Genomic DNA, 20,800 nt, shown 5'->3' on the forward strand with positions numbered 1-20,800 from the left:
CAAATGCCACTAAATACATAAATAAATCTGTCTTTGAATAGTATCATTTTTGTGCAAAACCTCTAAGACTTTATACGAAAATTTATCAATATTGCACAAATAATCGCATGTCCATACCTCAGTTTGTTTTCTAGGCTTTGTTTCAGATTGTTCTAAACTTTCTACTTCTCTACTAGCTGTCTCTAGGATTTCTTCTTTTTCAGAAATCACACCATTTTGAACTTCATAGCTACGTCCACTCTCATCAATAGCAAGCGTTATATTCCTTTGTTGAATGTAACACTCTTCATTAAAAAATCTTTCTGTGTGAGAAGTGTGTTTCCACTCTCCGCCTAACACTTCACAAAAATTGTCACGTGTAAGTACATTAACTATTTGTATATGTCTGTAGAATGGTGTGGTGACCTTAATTAACTAACTATGTTCAATACAAAAATGAAAACATTTATTTTCACATGAAAAGCTTTTCTAATCATTCCTTCTACTTTTTTCCTTTCCAAAAATTGCTTCAGTACATATCTACATTTTAATTTCACACTTCTCCAAACATTTGCAAAGACTCGAGACTGGACCATTTTTCTACATATTTCTTTATTCCTCTTCTAGAACCTAAAGGAGTTTTTCTTTGTTTTCTTATAAAAACCTTTTGTTTCTTACGAACTTCTAACGAGAGTGATATATTTTTAATTTTCTCACTTTGACTTAAAATATGCTTTGTTCTATTCAACTGATTGTGTGGCATATCTCCTATCTGAGTTTGGAGATTTTCCAAAATATTATCACTAACAGGTATGGGTGTATTACCATTTAAATAGGTTTCTAGACTACTTGAAACATGACGATTAACAGTTCTACATATAAAAACGTAACTTACCTGCAAACAATCCTTCCTCTTGACACGTTCTTCATGCATCTTGGTAGGCATAATTCAGCAATTTTGTAAAAGAACAAATATTAATACTACATACATACCTACTCTTCTAAAACAGAAAAAAATCCTTAAAACGAATGTATCAACTGAAAATCAATAAATAACAGTAGAAAGAATGAAGATGGCTGCAATACTACTATGCACAATGTCCCGATTCTGTGTATGATAAAGAATCATGCTCTGCTAGCCCACCAAACTCACAAGATTCCATCCTAAAAAGTTTTCAACCCCTTCTTCACCCCTTACCAGAAATGCACATTTAACACTGCTGAGGGCCATGCTGCAACCCTTCTATTTGACAGAAACCTACACTGGTTATTCAATCAATTCTATATGATTAATGCTTGCATTTCACTGGTACATGCTCACAACTTCTGTGTTGAGGGCCGGTTACCTTACACCAGTGCACCCCACAAGCCTCTTTTCTACTTGAGGAACAGTCTTAAATCACTCTGCTTCTTCTACATGAGGAGAGCAGGCACAACCAAGCCCATATTGTAACTGTTATATGTGGGCTCAGATTGCACTGCTCAGGCCCATAATGTGCCTGTTTTCCCTGGGGCAATGTCCACCAACAAAAAACATTCTATGTCTCTTTTACACAACGGGAGCTTGAACTAATGAGACCATTCATATGTTCTTTATGAGTACAGGTTGAAGTGCTACGGCCAATGTTATTTACATTACATGTGAGGTAAGTGTCCACTGCTAAAGTGCATGCTACAACCATTTTATTTGATGGAAGCTTACACTGCTCATTCAATCTATTCTATACGACCAATACTTCCTGTTCTGTGGCTCATCCTTAGAGAGTCTCTGTTGAGGGAAGGTTATTTTACAGCAGTGCAGCTCACATGGCTTTTTTCTACTTGAGAAAATGTCTTAATGCCAAGGATAACAGTGATTTGTTGTGTTAAAGGGAACCTTACAAAACTGTATTCCATAATGACATATTGGAGAGGAAAATATTCACTTTTACTTCCCAGGTTGATGTGCACTTAGTACGAACTTCCTCTACTGTGTCCAATTCTGGACCTAATATATTTGGATGAGCCTATTGTGACCTACCCTATTAAGGAAGCTCATCTTTATCACTTTTGTGTTTGTGTGTGCGCAAACCTGAGAAGCATAGTTGTTCTGCATATGCAAAGATTACGTTACTGTGCAAAATGCTTTCTCTGGTTGTTGTGTTAATGAACGTTATAATACTAATAACAATGTCCACGTTCTGTGTATGATAAAGAATCTTAATCTACTAGCCCACCAAACTCACAACATTCCAACCTAAAAGGTATTGAAATTCTTCTTCACCCCTCACCGGAAATGCACTTTTAACACTGCTAAAGACCATGCTGCAAACATTCTATTTCAACGAAGGTCAGACTGGGGATTACATCTATTCTATATGATAAATGTTTGCATTTAAATAGGTCATGCCTACAAAATATGCGTTGAGGGAAGGTTACCCTGCACCAGTGTACCCCACATGACTCTTTTGTATTTGAGGGAAAGTTTTAAAGGACTGTCCCTATTCTAAATGAGGAGCACAGGCAGAACCAAGCCCATACTGCAACTATGTGGGCTGAGATGCACCGCTGAGGCACACTGTTTAGTTGTGGCAATTTTTACCTAGAAAATCATTCTGTGTCCTTTTTACACAATGGGAGCTTCCACTACTGAGACCATTCCTGTGCTCTTTATGAGTACAAGCTTAACTGCTAGGGACAATGTTACATACATTGCATGTGAGGGAAGTGTGCAGTGTTAAAGTACATGCTGCAACCATCCTATTTGATGAAAGCTTACACCGCTGATTCAATATATTCTGTATGATGAATGCTTCTTCTACCACAGGTCATGTTTACAGTCTATGTTGAGAGAAGGTTATCTCACACCACTGCAGCTCACAGGACTGTTTTCTACTTGAGATAATATCTTAATACTGAGGGCAACAGTGACCTGACCTAATCTGTGCGAGGGACCCTTACAATATTGTACTCCATAAGGATTTCTGGGGAAGGAGGTGTACTGCACATAGATGGCCTGTTGGAGGTAGGAAATGAACCACACTTAGATAAATTGTTGGCAACATTAATGCGTCACACTTATACAGATTGTTGGGGGTGGGAAATGTACTGCTACTAAGTAGCCACACTAAAAACTCACCATTCTGCCTACTCACCATCGAACTATGAACTGAACACAACCATACCTGTGCCGCACCACAAACGGCATGCAATTCAAAACACCACAGCAATGAAACAAATCACACATAGTCTTGGCGGCTACCAACCAAAAACTCGACCTATGCTCAGTGAACTGTATCACCAAACTAAAGCTGCCAACAGCACATCACAGCTCTATTGTTCTTTTCCCGCTCAGTCCTACTAACTTACCCACCTCTCTCCTTGATTTACAGATCCACCAGAGCACCAAGAGACAATGCAGTTGGCAATAGTACATGGTACAAGAATTTTTAAAATAGCATAATGACATGTTGGTGAGAGAAACATTAACTTATACTGCCGATATTGATGTACACTATTTGTATACACATGCTCTACTCTGTCCAATTCTGTACATAAAATATTTGGGCCTATTTGGGCCTATTGTGACCTATGCTATTAAGGAAACTCATCTTAACCTCTTAGGTGGTTCTGTGTGTGAAAATCTAAGAACCGTAGTTCTGCATATGCAAAGCTTATGTTATTCTGCTACATCCTTTGTCTGGTTATTGTGTTAATGCAATTTGTAGCACTGCTTCTCACAATCTCCCTGTAAATAATCTTGATATACTACCCCACTAAACTCAAAAGATTCTTACCTAAAAAGTGATCAGCCCCGTCTTTGCCTCTTACCACAAGGGCAATCCTAACACTGCTCAGGGCCATGCTGAAACTATTCAATTTGTCAGAAGCTTACACTGGTGATTATATATAATACATAAAATAAATGCTTGCATTTCCATAGCTTATGTTACAAAATCTATGTTGAATGAAGTTTACCTTACACCAATGTAACCCACAAAGCTCTTTGCTATTTTACAGACTATCTTAAAGCACTGTGTCTCTTCTACAAGAGGAGAGCAGGCAGGACGAAGCGCATGCGAAGCCCATATTGCAACTATTATATGTGGGCTTAGATGGCATTGCTGAGGCCATTCCTATGTTATTTATGAGTACTGGTTTAACTGCTGGCACCAATTTTATTACAGGGCCTGAGGTAGCGGCCCTGTAGTTATGGTTACGTTTCTCAACCCATAGAAAGAACACTTTTTGTGTGGCTTATAACTTTGCCCCCAAATGAATCCTCACAGAACTTTGCAAAATAAAGTATATGTCCTGTCAGATCGATCTTGAGAAGTTTGGTGAGGTTTTGTCAAGAGGGGCAAAGTAATAGGGGAGTCCCAAAATGTGTGGTTTTTCCCATAGATGCAATGGAATATAGTTTTGGGCACGCCTACAGCCCAAACCGCTGGACGGATTTTCTCCATATTTGCGGCAGGAGCAACGGATTGGTCCCGAAAGCATGGTTTTGTAAAATTGGTGTAAATCCATCCAGTAGTTTTTTTGAAAAACATCCAAAAAGTAGGCCAAAATGTCTGACTTATTTTTCACACATGCAGTGTATTGCACTGAAGTAGTTGTGGCACCAGTGTGGTATAATATACCTACTGTTGTGAAGGTTTTCTTTCCAGCAGATACTTGGCCTTGTCTGAAGCCTGTAAGCTTACAGCTATGCTTGGTGTCATCTGCATTGTACCTTAGAAGCATTAGTATGACATAGTGGCTATGTGAGTTTATTTGTATGGTGGAATGATTGCCTGAATTGCAAACATGGCATAATATGCCATGATTTTCATTCTGAAGAAGCTGGTGAAATGGAATGGATTCACAATTTGACATGGATACATATAGAAATTGTTCATTAGGGATGTAGTCTTGAGAAACATGGTTGCATAGAGTGCATGTATGTTTCCAAGTGTATGAAATCTGGAAGATTTCATTTATAGGGATGTTTTTGGTTTCCTGTACTTGTAGTAAATACATTAAGAATTCTTCTGGATTTTCTTGTGTGTTTATGGTAAATTGTACCCTTCCTGCACAGCAGTCTAATTATTGCCTTATATCTGAGACACTGTGAGTGTTGTCAGGATTATTTGTGGCATTTCTGTGAAGGACGAGAATTTGCAAACACAACTGATCTGAGCCGTTTAAATAAATGTTCTGAACAATTGATGGCAATTGAAAGAGAACATTGTCATGTTAGCATAACACTTTACTCCAGTTGTGTTTGTGAATTTAAATGGACCACAGAGTTCTGTTTGTGGATCGTTAGATGGGCCTGTACATATTTGTGGTGAAGAGAAATTTGTGTCTTTATTTTCTGATGGATGTGACATTGACCTTGCACTAGATTGTTTTGTGGTTGTGTTGTTTGAGGCAGTAGTTGGATGTTCTTTTTTTTAGTGGTACTGCTGGGAAATCTGCTATAGCTTCTGTTTCTATTATGTGTTTTTCAAAGGTTTATTTTTTTAGGTACAGGGTACATATTTAAATGGGGGGTGTATAGTGCCCACAGCCTGTTGAATCCCAGGATGCAAGGAATGTTAACATGGACTTTGTTTGCATCAAAGTTTACTAGGAATCAACCATTGAGTGCATGCAGATGGGAAAGTGCTACGTAATTCATACCTTCTTTAAAGGCTGCACTGCCAATGTCAATCAATGCTTGATCTAGGGTTAGACCTTGTGATGTGTGAATAGTGACAGCATATGCAAGTGAGAGAGAAAATTGCTTTCTGCATGCGTACATGTCTTTGTAAAGATTGAAATGTCCTATTGTTCGGCCAATTTGTTTAACCTCTGGAAGTTTGTCAAAGTGGATATTGACAAACGGAATGTTGCTATCATGTGGATATGTCTGGAATCCAACAACCGTACCAATTGCTCCATTGACTAAGCCTGGCTCTACGTCAGAATTATGTAATAGAATGACTCTGCAGTTTAGACACAAACTTAATATTTTCTCCAATCCAGATGTCTTGGAGCTACATTTTTCTAAGCTATTTAGTCAAGCTGTTCCTTGTTGAAACATAGGAAATGTCATGCCGTGTACTTCTGCAGTATAGGTTGCATTTCTCTTTTCAACATTGTTTCATTGAATTGACTACAGCTTGCAAGCATTGTATTAAGGACATACATTTTAGAATGTGTTGTGTTAATTGTTGCATGAAATCAGGAGCAGATGTGTTTTGCCCATACAGATTATGGATTAGTCTACTATTTAAGATTGATTTTTCTTCTTTAGTAAGCAGCCCAGTTCTAATGCTGCATATGTGAAGTCTGCAGACTGGCGCATGTTTAGAGTTAGTTCTTTGTAGTGAAAGTGTTGCCAGAGATTTACATTTCCAATGCTGCTGAGAGTATTGTGACATTATTTGTGTCCCAATATTTTGAAAATAGGTTGCCCTTTCACTGGTGCAACTGTAGGCGGTCTCCGAAAACAATAACATGTTTTACTCCAAATAGTTCCTTATAGTTGGTTTTTAGGATTTCTTGTATTTTGAGTTGAATTAAGGCCAACATGAGGTTGGAAACCATGCTTACTTCATGTATCAAGAGCACTTTCATCATACCTCAGTTGCAGCCTCTGCTGACAATTTGTGGAATTCTAATTTGTTTCAGTGTTCTATGGGGAGGACTAGTAGTCGCTGTAAAGTTTCACCAACTATGGTGTAAGCAGCTAAACCAGTGGGGGCTGTTACTACAGCCGAAAGTTTGTTGTTTGTTAAGTTTTATAGAAATGTGCTGATCATTTCAATTAGCAATGTTTTGTCAGAACCAGCTTCACCACTTACATACAGGAGCAGAGGTTTATAATGTTTACAGGTACAGGTTTTACTTTCATGTTTAAAACCATGTCAATTGTTTGAGTGACTTCCAGATAAATGGTGAGTTATTCATCATTTAGCCGAGATTGTAGAACTGACAAGTTCTTCTCTGATTGTTTATATTCATTCATGGTATTTTCTGCCTCAGAAATTGGCTATTTCTGCTTCATTTAGAATGAGTGGTTCTCCAAGTGGGTCTTGGCTTCCTGTAAGGGAAGGTTTACTGACTTCAGGAGTATCTTTTTGTAGTTGGGCTTCAATTTCTTCCTCTTGTTTGCGTTAATTGTCCAACATTTCTTTGTATTCTTTGAAATTGTCATTTGGTATACTGCTTTCATTTGCTTTAAATGCAGCTTCAAATGAGTCATTGTCACCTAATAATTATTTTTCTTTTCTCTAAGGTTTAGAAAGTTGAAGTAGTGTCATGTAATACAGTTCTCTATGTTGTGGAGTTTTAAATGATCATTTAATATGATTAATTAGAGTGGGTTTAGTTAGCTTCTCTAAGCTTCCTTCAAAAGTTGAAATTGAATATTTGCCAGTTGTCTCATTTGGTGTGACATTGTTTTTGTAGGTGTGGTTTTGGGCAATGTCGAAGAGACACATGTTTTCCAAAGCAGTACTTCTGCCTGGGTAGTATGTGTGAAGTCCATTTTTTTCAAAATGTCCTGGCTGTTGGGATCATTTGTGGCTATGTTTTCTATCTCTTGGTGGGATTTTAGTACTCTTTTTCGGGATGAGGCTGGTTCAAGGTTTAGCCAGGCAATGTGCTCAGATTTGCCATATAAGGCTGTACCAGTTAAATGATCTGCAGCTTCGTAGGACCCACATTCTCTGTGGGAGAGTATTTTTATACCAAAGCTTTACACATTTCTGTGATAGTGTTTTGTCAGATGATATGTCATCCTAGAGGTTCTTTAGCTCTGTTTTCTCGGCTTTGGTGAGACAGGCTTTGACATATCTTGCAATTGCAGTGGAATTGTCTGCAATGTACTGTATGTCTGTTTGCTTTCCACAAGAGGGCAATGTTTGAATTGTAATCATTGATGTACTTGGATGCTTCGCCTCTTCTAATGTTGTAGATATTTTTAGGGGATTTGCCTTTTACGCTCTGTCTAACAGAAGACATTAAGCTACTAACTTGTCCTTTTTTGCAGACTGGTCTAGGGAACCCAAAGCGACATTTGGTATACTATTTCCCTTTGTTTTTAAATCTACGTCGGTAGTATTTGCCACATTTATGTTTTTGGAAGTGTAACACTTATGTATGTAGGACACTTTGTTTGGTTTCTGAAGGGATGTCGCAGGTCATGAATTTTTAAATAAATTGTAAAACAGTGTTGTCAGAATCATTGCCAAATTTTGCAGCATCTTTTATCCACAAACGCATGTGAATGTGTGGTGCTGCTCTGGATTGATAATCTTTTCTCCAAAAGAAGTGTTGCACTTCTCCGAGCGAAGGGGTACTTTTATTGCAGATAATATGAAGCATGGCTATGAAGCGATGGTGAAAGTATCTTGATACATTTACAACGTCAAGAGAACAGAGGTCTAATGGTGTTTCTATGTCTATTCCATCTTTATTTTGTTTTGCAGTGCGTAAGAAGTTGTGTAAGTCACCCCATGCGTACTCTGCACAACTTAAAGTAACAAACCATGTGGGTGGGCCTAGGTTCCTTATCATACAACGTACATCAGTGTGACGTCAGAACCAGTATTCTTTTGTACCACGCATGTTTGCCAAGGGATTTGTGATACTTGACTGCAAAACTCCATCTTTGTCTTTTATTTTTTGAAGTAGTTAGGTAGCACATATGTTTAAAATGTTAGAGCCTGTTTTTAATGTGTAATCAACTCTATAAAATAGAGTTGCTAGTTCACTTTCGAAGAGGAGGCGGAAAATGTATTCAACATTTTGCCTGAATCTCGGGTCTTCAGAATACATTCGTAAAGAGCGATATTCTGATGAACTAATTTGTGTGGGCCTTTCATCATATCGTCCTCCTTTTCCCATAGAAAAGAGTAGAGGAAACGAACATGCTTCTAAACTTTTTTCCCAAATGCTCCTTGAGGATCCTTCGGCTTGATGCATTTGATATGTTTATAATGCATCATCAATTGTGTCTTTGTAGTGCAGTGGATGAATGGTGTTCTGGTCTAAAATGCTGGCTGCTCTAACATGATCTACATGTAGAAATTGGGCACTTTCTGGTGAGTCTTGAATAATGTGGGTGGTTTCTCTTAAGTTTTCCTCTATTATTATATCTTTGTTTTCCTTTAGATAGTGCAGGGCTTGCCTAACTTGGTTTGAGTCTACTATTAGTTGGCAATTGTTTTTGTCTTTTGTTGGCACACCATTAACTAGTACAATTAAGGATTGATCTATTGCCTGTTGTAGTCCTTGAGTTTGAACATTTTTTTTAGATCCAATGGTAAATATACTACCTTGGCACAGATGCCCTTTAGTAGCTCGGATGACTTTAATTTGGCTGATTTTGGTTGAAGGCATATTATAGGCTGAAATGGGTGAACTGTTTGTATTATAATGCTCTCGTACAAGTTAAGCTGTTGGAGAGCTTTTGGAAGTGGGAATATTTCTAAGTTATTAGTGATAGCACTTGATGGCATTTGGTTATTGACAAGCTTTGTGTTGCAGTATGTGCACCCTCTCAAGGGGTTAGTTATTTTGTATTTAGCTTCTGCTGTTAGATATAAAGCTAATTGGAACCATTGGGATTGTTCATTGTCTTCTATTTATTAGGCTACATCTACTATATTTGTTCTCTTTTTATAAAAACTTGTGCGGCAACAGACACATATTTGGTCTAGTATTCCAGCAGATGTGTTTTGTAACATAACTATTTCTTTTTTGTATGTCGTTATTAGGAGGTTGATGTTCATGAGGTTTTTGGTAATGTTTTCTGAAGGTACAGAATTTTCTATGTCACCTTCAGTTCCAAAGTATTTACTTTGGATGTGCTCTATTTCTTCAAGGAGTTTTTAGGCTGTTCCATGTAGGAGAATGTTATTTAAATTTTGGAGTTCTAGAGCAGGACTTTTTGCTTAGTATAGTCAATGCACAAGATTCTGTATAGTAGAATTTATAGTAGAATGGTGTGTCGCTAACATTTTGATGTGGTGGAAAGTGCTTTTTCAAGCAGTTCCTGAAGTGCAGGCTAATGAATGTCCTCGCAGACCATTGTGGCTGTGCACTGGACCAAAGTCTATGGTTTGTAATGTTTTGATTTTACTTTTATCTTTAAGTTTAACATAGTGATTGAGGAATTGTCATAAAGACTTAATGGATTGTTGGCATACATTAAAAATTGAGCTGGATATCCATTTGTGCAAAGGACAGTTTATTTGGGTGAAAGGAGCATTTGGTTCAAAGTTTGTTGGGGATTTTCTTCCGATAAGCGTTTCTTTTGCCATAATGGTTTGATCCACCATTGCATATTCTCGACCACCATTGTCTATGGCAATTGTTTTTTCTTGTTCTTGTTTATAAGCTTCTTCATTGAAATATGGATCTGTGCTGCTTGTGTGCATCCGCTCACCATCACATAAGTTTGAAAAGGTCTGTATATTGACACTGCGCATGTCAAGAAGTAGTTGTTGCAATTTATTGATTAATTTAGTTAGTGGTTTCATTCTGTTTAAAATGTATAAAAATAATGTTTCCTTCAGTAGAAAAGCGCTGTCGATTGAAGCTTCCAGGATCAGTCTCCTGCAATCTTTTTCAAGGGATGATTGTGACTTTTCAGCCATTTTTATAAGATTGTTAAGAAAGCTAGGGTTGAACATTTTTTGTATCATCATTTTTTGGATTGCTTTACCATGACTATGTTAAAACTGGTAGATAGAGGATTGGTTTTGTTAGTAGATGTACTTTTCTTTGTACATTATTTTTTAGTTTTAGTTTTTGGAAGAGGGGCCTTGCCTTTTTTTAGTCATGGTTTGTTTAGTTTTGTTGAGTGAGGCTACTAGCTCTTTTGTTTTAAGGTTTTCTATAAAATGTTTTAGAGTTTGATGACTATGCAGTGTACTTTTAGTCTTATCTGCTCTAGTTTTTCTTTCTTTTCTATGGAGTTGCTGTTTGATAGGCATTTTGTTGTGTCTGTTGGTAAAAGAGAAAAGTTGCATTGGGAAGTTGTGCAATGTGTATGCATGGTTGTTTCATGAGTCTGTGGGTGTGATTGTAGAGATGAATAGCATACTGTTTGATTGTGAACTGGTATATTAGGTGTGGTTGGAAAAGTTGGGCAAGACGAGTGTACAGAGGTGTGATGGTGTTGAGTTAACGAGGAAGGCAGTGGTAGTGTGATGGAATCTGTATGGTGATTGTGCAGTTTTGAGGAACAAAGTAGGTGTTGCAATGGTGGTGTGCAGATGGAAACAATAGGAGTGTGTATTGTAGAATATAATGGCTAGAGTGAAAGAAATGTTGGTTTGAGAAAACTAGTCTGCGGTAATATATATAGTGGTATTGTGTTGCTATAATATCATACACATAACTGGTCAGTTAATGTACTTACTTTGTCGGATGCAAAGGGTATTCGTTTTTCGGTTCTTGATTGCAGTGATGTGTTTCTTTCCTGTAATTGTAATAGAAAGTTAGTGGGCATATTTGGTAACGGTGACAAACTGTTAGGAAGGAAGGGTTATGTTTGTAATTGAAGGAGGAGGGGTGGGGAAAAAGTTAATAAAATTGGTGGATGCTTAAAAATGGTTGCATTTAGGAGCATTTTCTGGAAATTTAAGAAGTGAGTGTGTGCATTTGCAGAAGATTTGTAACAATTTGTAAAACGAAAAAAAGTTGATGGAAAATATTTTTACTACAGTTTAATTGGCAGTTGTTGTGTATACGTATAATGTGTTAGGAGTATATGAATACTTGCCAACATGATGCATTATAATCTGTAGGTATTTCTGTAGTCATAGATTTTTTGTTTGCATTATGGGACATGTAGTTGCACTTTTACCATTATAAACGTTGGAGTACAAGTCACAGTCCGTAGAGAAAAAAGTAGGACTGCATAAGCAGCTGAAGATTGTAATGGGTTCTGTTAGGAAGCATACATGTGCTGTTAATAATATTAAACTGACACACACTGAGTGCCGATTTCAAATGGTGTACAAATGATTTTTTCCAGCTTTTGTTTTGTTTTATACAAAAGTGGCAGACTGCAGCTGGAAATGGAGATATGCATTTTTTTACTTCGTTAAAAGGTTTTCCCAAGAAATATTTAGAAAACCACAGCATTACATATGTTTATTTGAAATACATGTCACAGTTTGAAATTGTGAAGTTTAGTGTTTCTTTTACTTTCTGCATTCTGGGATGTGTAGTTGCAACTTTTTAATGGGGGAAGTGAATTGGAATTGACAGAATTCAAAGGAAAAGAGAAAGGCTTAAGCAGTACCTATACATTGGAATGGGAGATGTTGGGATGTATGCATGTGCTGGCAAGATATTAAACTGTGAGACACTAAGTGGCATTTGAAAATGGTTTACAGGTGTATTTTATTTGGTGTTCCCTTATTTTATGGAAAAATGCTGTATATGCACATATGCATTTTTTTACTTTGATGAAAATGCTTGTAAAAAGAAACATTTTGAAATGCACAGCATTTTAATCTGTGGCTGCTTCATCTGAGCAGGTGATAAATGATGCAACGCTGCTGCCGTTGTTTCTGGAACGGCTGATTAAGAGTCCTGATTAAGAGTCCTGTAGGCGGGAGGTGTCACTCCCGCCAGTTCTGACATGGTGAGATTTACACCACCCGCCTGCAGGCGCAAATGCAAACACTGGCTCCATCATAAATGGAACCAGTGTTTCCATTGTCCCCATTCCAATGGGACTCCATGGGAATGGGGGCTTATAGAATTCCCGGGCCACTGGGGTTGTAATGCCCCGGTGATTCCGGGAATCACAGATGTGGAATGGTAATATGGGTCCGGCAGTAGCCTGCCGGCTTTTCCGGCACGGTTACCGTCGGACTCGTAATGAAGGCCAATATATTTGTTGTGACCTGAAGAGGAGCAGCCAAATGCCTCTACAGGAAGCCCCCCCCCAATTTTGCCTATATGTTGGAAACCGGAAATTGTGAAAAGTGCAACACCAGTAATGGTACCTATACCACGAAGAATCTTTGAGACAAGGTATCCCTTGAGAAGGCCGTATGTGAAGTATCCATGAAAGACTGATGGTCTTCTGAGGGAAGCGCCTGAAGTGGTGTGAAGATGTGAAAAGGAGAAGCTGGTGACTGTAAAGACTGGAGGGGGGTTATCTGTACTCCTGCCCTCTATACGGCAGTGTAAAAGCACAGAGCACCCCAGCCAAGATGATCTATAACGGTAGCAATGGATGAGCAATCACGGCTTAGCTCTCAGGAGGTGATGCGGGCTGGTTTTTAAGTACAGTGTAGTCCCTAAACCCCCACAATGGAATCTCCACACACTATGTTAGTGATAACACAGTTCTTTATATAAATAAGGTACACTTTATATACACACAATAACACGCTTTGTGTTCAGGCAATGCTATAATGATAAATGTACAATTTCTATGTGGTACCACAATTACTCTTTGACTACATTAAAATGTACCAAATGCTGACAGTTTCAAATGGCATACAAATCAATAGCAAGAGGTATCCACCATAGACGTGGGAGGAACACAAGTTAGTTAACGAATTGGCAGAATACTTGGCCCCTACCAGTAGGCACAGTTCTGTGTGAGTATCCTCCCAACTGGGCAACCTGTAAATAATGTTTATGGACAAGCCCAGTCCATATATTGTTTAGCAGAGTCTTATTCCCTTCTACAAATGTTCGCCTACCACACTGTACCTGGTTTAGCAGACTTCAACGTCGAGTCGTCGATGGATCCTTCTTGAATGAGCTCCCTTTAAGGCAGTAGCCATGGATCATCGAGATCCCTCAAAGAAAAAAAGGCAATAGAGAGTTGCGGCTCTGGTGAACGAGGTTACAGCGTTACCTCCGAACCCCGGTCGAAGGTGTTGGACTTCAATATCTGGGCACTTAGCTTCATAAGGTTAGCTGGTGCATGATGGACCCCTGTAGCTCAGGAAGAGGTCTCCTAGCCAGGTCCACTCTTGGATCAGTTCATGGAGACATGGCAGCTTTTGGATTGCGTCGAAGGGAAGCAGCAGCAGAACCTTCTTCTTCCAGCTGGGCTTCAAGGTTAAGCATCAAGGTTCGACTTCAACAATTTGCATCATTGAGAGGTCCCCAGATATACTGTTTGGTCTCTCATTCATTCTGCTGGGTCACACTCAGGCAACCAATCATTCAGAAGGGCCTTCGCACTCAGGCAGCCAATCAGGCTCACAGTGCATTCAGGCCATTCACTTCCCTCCAGACACTCACAACAAGGAATGTGTATTGGGACAAGTACCCAGCCATTCAGCACTCCACACTGCATTCATACCTGTTTCAGGCAGGTCTGTCTCATTCATTGTGTTACACACCAGAAACCAGACACCCATAACATGAAATGTATATTGGTCACACACTCCATTCACCCAGGTCCCACCCTACAGGTGTACCCACAACATACAGTCATTAGGAAGGCTCCAACCAGACTGGCCTGGACTTCCCCACAAAACCATATATGGAACCTCCACCCAACAGCCAGTCAAGGAAAGGGAAAGAGTCAGGGCCTCCCAGGACTTTGGGAAAACAAGGTAACAGGCAATAGAAAGCAAGAGGCCAGAGGGGCCATCTTGTCTCCTATCAACAATCAACTGATTCCAATGGCAGGGCCTGGGTATCCCAAAATGGAGGATACTCAGAGCACCTGTCAAATTCCACATGGAGCTGTAACCATCCCATACCCTGCTCTGTGGGCCACACACCCATGGGTGCCATAAGGGTATGCCAAGGGTCTGTTCACAAAACCAAAAAGAGGAAGAGCTGCACTGCCAGGAGTCCCAGGACAAGGACATGGAGGCCCTGTCTCTCCACTATATTTCCAGCATCACAGTGACGTCAAGAAAGACAAGAGAAATGCACTGAGGAGGATGATTAGAGAAGAGACTGTATAGGAGAAATAGAATCTGATGGCAAAGTGAAGAATTGAGTAGGCTCTTATGTGCGGAAAAAAGATTGCACGTGTGAAGAGCACTGCAGAAAACACAAGTCATTTTACTGTTGTACGGACGCTGCAATGCAAGTAGACTAAGTATTCTGAAGGCTAGCTATACGTAGTATATAGACTGCTGGCAATGGCAACAACATATATGTATATGGAATCATGGACATTCGATCATACAATTTCGGTGAGCGAGTCTCCATGAAGGAAGATGGATTTAAAGCTACGCGTGTGTTGCAGCAAAGAATAGGCTTGATTTCAATGCAAGACCGAAGAGGTTGTCTGGCTTTAGGTCAAACACTGGAAGCAGCCAAAAACAGGTTATCAGCTTGTGAAGAACAGTAGATGTGAGAAGCCGAGGCATCCCTTGTTAAGTTGCAAAGAAAGAACACCATGAGTGCTAATTTTCTTCATTAGAGACTATTAAATGCTATAATATGGTGAATTCACTGTCTCTGATCACATGAGCTGAGGATGAAAATAGACAGAGAGCATGGTGCACCAGACTGAAGATTGCGAGTGTCTTCACTCCTTTCTAATTCCAAAGGCGAGAAGCTAATACAAGGCCGAGTTCAAAGACAATGTGAATGGCAGACAGTGCTGAGAGATATTGGGCTAATTGGGTGGGGAGATATGGTCAAGTTCACCCACCAGCACCTGGGGTATCAGCTCACGTGCTGCTAAAGCATTGAATGTTCCAGAAGGGTGCAAGCATGCCAAACAACTGTAGAAGGCTGTATAACGAAGAGCCTTATAGTCTGAGAGCCAATGACGTGTTGTGTTTCTAATTACTGTTGAAGATGACTTGCACTATGAATTGCACTTAGGGAGGGCATGAGTGCCCCCTGACTATAGAGACCCAATAACGATCCCATCCCATATAGAAAGTACACAATCCCATGTAGGTTTTCTTAGTTTGCCACGTGGGATGACGTCACGTATGTCGAACCTTTAGTACATAAGTGTGTTTTTTATGAGATGCGTTGAGATTATGCTGTGCGACGTCAGTTGATGTCCCTTGTACTCCATGCTTTAGACAATTGAAAATAAAACATTTATTTGCCAACTTCCCGAGTCGGTCTTACTGCTTTGTGTAAGAAGTTATTTTCCGTCCCATCCATAGTACGATGTGTAACCTTGAGTAAAAGGGCATCTATGGGTCAGACCCTTATTACGGGGTAAGTAGCAGGAACCCTGTATATATATATAATAGGCACTTTACTGGTAAATACTTGAATGCACTATGAACTTTGCTGGTACTATGCACTTTATGAGGTTTTGCTGCTTTGCTAATTTGCACATGGTATTGAGTGTTTTTTAACTTCAACTTTTAGCCCTTTCCCTCTTTCTAGGATTATGCACATATATTCATGACATTGTCAGCCGTCATTTGAACAAGAGTGCCATGTTGATTTGAATATCGGGATTTGTGCTTTTTTGTCTTGCTTTTATTATTATTCAAATAATTGGGAACCCAGCCGGTATGATGTTATTGGATGAGGCATGGTCCCATCGTGGTAATATTATATTGCCGATTTATGAAAACTATCAAGCCCGCACTACTGTTACGCGATAATACGCGCACTGAACCCCATAGGCAAACACATGCCACTCTTTTCTAGATTTTATTGCTATCTTTTTTGGATCTGTATTTTATAGATTGTATTCCATTTTTGACATCTTGATGTAAATGCACACGGCTACTCTGATAGTCCCTCCGTAATGGCCGACCTGTGAGTGAACAATCAAACATCTATATGGAATGGTAGACACTCTGTGTTGTCCATAGAGTAAGATGTATATTTATTGTCCATCATCTGTGTCTCTCCTTATCCACGTGATCAAGCGGTCAGAGTACCGCGAAACACGTCATCCCATTTACAGGTTTTTCCTTTCAGCATACTAAGATAAAAAAAAAGTGACTGCTAGAATTTACTTGTGCTGGTTTCTTTCTCAATGCTGTAAGGATACTTTACTCCCCAGCTGCTCTGGGAGTGCAGCACACCTTGCCTCACGTACTTTGTATGAAGGGTCTCTTTTCAACATACATATATATATATATATTTATTTGTAAAAAAGTTCAAGAATTTAAAAAAAATATAAGTATACCTGCATTATATTTCCTTAGATGCAGTTGTTGGTGAATCTGGATATAGAAATGTTGGCCAGTTGCACAGTAATTTTTGATCCAGATGTGTTTTATTAAGAGGAGATCGGTACTGAGAGTTCAAGTGTACATATGAAGTGTTGAAGAGAGATGACAGGGTTAGGTGCCGAGGTTTTGGAAAAGTGATACAGTGCTGCTGTATGTGCACATGTGCATTTTTAACTTTGATGAAAATGCTTGTAAAAAGAAACATTTTGAAATGCAGAGCATTTTAATTGGTTGCCGCTTCATGTGAGAAGGTGATGAATGCTGCACTGCATGGCATTTGCTAGAGTGGTGGAAAAAGACAATATGCTTATTGCGAACCTTATTACAGGGGAAGTAGCAGGGACCCTGTATATATTACACAGCCACGATAGTTATGGTTACGTTGCTAATCCCATAGGAAGACCACTTTTTGGGCGGCTTATAACTTCACTCCCCCTGGACGAATCCTCACCAAACTTTGCAAAAAAAAGTATATGGCCCACTCTGATTGCAAATTTTAGTGAGGTTTGGTTCAAGGTGGGCAAACTTATAGGGGGGGTCCCAATTTTCTTTTTTTTCCATAGACATAATGGGAAAAAACTTTGCGCACTCCTACATCTCAAACTGCTGGAAGGATTTCCACCAAATTTGCGGCAGGAGCGGCGACTTATCCCCGAAAGCGTGCTTTTGTTAATTTGGTGTAAATCTGTCCAGTAGTTTTTTTTTTAAATGGCCAAAATATAAGGCAAAATAATTTTTCCGCTGACACACTTCCCTGTTCGCTCCACGGACAGGACACCGATTGGCTAGTCGGCTTGCGTCATTTCCGCGGACATGCAATGTGTTCACTGATTGGCTGAGGTGAGGCGTGAGACGCGCCACATTGTTTCAATGCACCTGCCATCTTGGATCCGCCGACAGCACGGCGGCGAACAGAGGCAAAATGCAATTTTGGGGAGTGTGTTGGTGTGCAGGTGTGCTTGGGGAGGGTTGAGGAGTAAGAGATGGGTCAAATATTGTATTTGTATAGGTGGGAGGTGCCCTTGATGTGTTTGCCATGCCCGTGGTCGTAGCGGCTGTCCACGGATGTAATGAATGCACTACTAGCTATTTTACTTAAGTATGATGTTGGTTTTGGGTTGTACATACAACATTGATTATAACTAATGTGATCTATAAGCAGCCCACATAACACAATCAAAATGTTTGGTATTATAGTGTGTGTTATGCTGCAGTGGTTGTGGCCAGGACCTAGAGTCTTGGGTGCATGGCCGAAGGCCGTAGAACTTGCACCCAAGACTCTAGGCCCTGGCCACAACCACAACAGCATAACAGACACATAGAATCAAACACCTATCAAATATCCACAACCCAAATGTTTGTTTACTGTTTAATTTCTAGAGTTTGCATGTGAAGTTTTGGCTAGGTTAAGATTGTAGAGTTTGTAACAAGGAGTGCAGTGTTTCTGAGTTTATTTATTGGATACTTACTGGTTGAGTTTTTGTGGTTGTATGCAGTTTTTTGATGACATGGGTAACTGGACCAGGCATACATTTTCGATCTCTGTGATAAAAGAAAATATCATATGTTAGAGCAGGTAGTTCATAATGAGTTATTGCATTGCATAATAGACATTTCTGTATTTTTTACCCTCATATTTAGTACTTTACAAGTACTATAGTTCATACCAGTGTACTGCGCAATTTGCTCCGTTTCTGTGTTTGTTTTCTTAATCATTGGGTCTGTGGGAAAAAAAAACCTTCTATGGTGTGGTACAATACATTTCTTTCATTGTTTTACTGTTTATTTCTTGTTGCTTGCTACTCTTTTATATTTGGCTTGTTGTAGATTTGTGGGGCAATTAGACACCTGTTGGTGTATTCTAATTGTTTATTTTTACTTTTATGCTATTCATCTATCTGTTGGGTTGTTGCAGATTTTTTGAGGCAGTTAGGTACATGTTGGCATATTCTAACTGTATATTTCTTGTTTGATTTTAGTAGTATTTGTTTATCTGTTTGCTTGTTGCAGATTTTTGGGGCAGTTAGATACCTGTGGGCATATTCTAACTGTTTATTTCTTGTTCCATTTTAGTGGTATTTATTTATCTGTTTCATTGTTGCAGAATCTTGGGGCAGTTAGATACATGTTGGTGTACTCTAACTGTGCACAGTTTTGAAGTTGAAGTTTTGCTTATGTTCATATACAGATTACGTATTAACTTTTTGGTTTTAAGAATATATTGTAAGAGTTTACAAGATTTGCTGGCAATCTCTGCTTTAGAGTAATCATTACATTCGAACCATCCACAATTCTTTTTTTATATATGCAGTGTAGTGACCTGCATTGGTTGTGGCTCCTGCGTGGTAGATTATACCTATTGTTGTGAAGGTTTTCTTACCAGGTGATACTTGACCATGTTTGAATCTAGTCATCTTACAGTTGTTTTTGGTACCATCTTCATTGTAACGTAAAAACATTACTATTACGTATTTACAATGTGTCTGTATTTGCAAGGTGGAGCGATTATCTGAATTGAAGGTAGTACATAATCTGCCATGGTTTGCATTTTGTACAAGTTGCTGAAATGGAATGCATTCACAGTTAGGTGTGGATGCATAAACAAAGTCATTCATTGGGGACTTCTTCCTGTGTCACATGGTTGCAGAGAGTGCATGTATGTTTCCACATGCATGAAATCTGAAAGATTCCAGTACAGTAGTCCGATTCTTGTCTTATTCCATGAACACTGTAAGTGTTGTCAGGATTGTTGGTTGCATTTCTATGAAGGACTAACATTTGCAAACACAATTGTCTGTACTGTGTAAGTAAATGTTCTCAATATTTGGTGGCAATTGGAATAGAATATTGCTACATTTGCATAGCAATTTACAGCAGATATATTTGAAAATTTTAATGGACCTGGTAGTTCTGTGTGGAAGCCATTTGTTTGGAGTGTGTGTTGCTTCTTTGAAGAAGTAGTTGAGTTACTTTGACCACTAGATTCTTGTTTGATTGTGGTAGTTGATGAAGTATTAGTTTCTTTTTTTTTTCTTTGGAGAAATTGTAGTGATATCCTGTATCGTTTCAGTTTGATGTAGTTTTCTTTTACAACGTTTTACTTGTTGTGGAGCAGGATAGGCTTTCAGATAGGGGTTGTGGAGTGAACACAGCCTATTGTATTCTAGAATGCAAGGAATATCAGCATTTACTTTACTTGCATCAACGTTGATTAGAAATAGCCCATCAAGTGTACGTAAGCGTGATAGTACTACATAGCTCATGCCTTCTTTAAAGTGTGTGCTACCAATATCTATTAATGCTTTATCTAGGGTAAGACCTTGTGATTTGTGAATAGTCACTGCGTATGCTAGAGTTAGTGAAAATTGTTCTCTGCGTACATACATGTCTTTGAAAAGAAGGAAGCGGGCTGTTGAGCGTCCTATCCTTTTAACTTCTGATATTTTGTCAAAGAGAATATTGACAAATTGAATGTTGGTGCCACGTGGGTATTTTTGAATGCCAACAACTGTACCAAATGCTCCATTACCTAGTCCTTGCTCGACGTCAAGGTTATGTTTAAGCATTACTCTACAGTTTAAAGATAATTTTTATATTTTCTCCAAACCAGCTGTGTTGGAGATAGAGTTTTCGAGGGTATTTCTTGTTGTGGCTTGTTGACACATGGGTAGTGTCATACCATGTACGTCCAGTTTATCTGTGGA

Source organism: Ambystoma mexicanum, chromosome 5q (genome assembly GCF_040938575.1).
Source record: "Ambystoma mexicanum isolate Mex_15411 chromosome 5q, UKY_AmexF1_1, whole genome shotgun sequence".
Classification (NCBI taxonomy): Eukaryota; Metazoa; Chordata; class Amphibia; order Caudata; family Ambystomatidae; genus Ambystoma; species Ambystoma mexicanum.